Source organism: Rhagoletis pomonella, unplaced genomic scaffold (assembly GCF_013731165.1).
Source record: "Rhagoletis pomonella isolate Grant_MI unplaced genomic scaffold, Rhpom_1.0 Rhpom_scaffold_00006, whole genome shotgun sequence".
In the NCBI taxonomy this organism is placed as follows: Eukaryota; Metazoa; Arthropoda; class Insecta; order Diptera; family Tephritidae; genus Rhagoletis; species Rhagoletis pomonella.
In genome coordinates, this window is record NW_023458560.1 from 5,252,064 (window position 1) to 5,252,445 (window position 382).

Below are 382 nucleotides of genomic sequence, written 5' to 3' on the forward strand. Positions count from 1 at the left end.
TTTATTATTACCTGAAAATTTGGATAGATAAGAGCCTTATAAAATTGCAACATAACATAACATGACATAAGTCTATACGACTTAAAGCAGTTTTCTAAGTTCATCAGAAGATGTATACTTTTGAAAGTTTATAAGTAAGTATGATAGCGACTTTTGGAAGAAAAGTTAACTATTACTTTTTTTTCAGAGTATAAAAAGATTTTGCACTGTGTTGTTAGTGCACATGAAACTACTTTAAATACTGGTACGTAATCTACCAACAACTAAAAATCGAAAAAATTTTACATAGCGCACTTTGCAAGTGGACTACTCATATGTAGATAGAGGCACAGAGACTCAACCTGGGAACTATTTCGTTATGTTAATAAAAAGACAAGCAAAA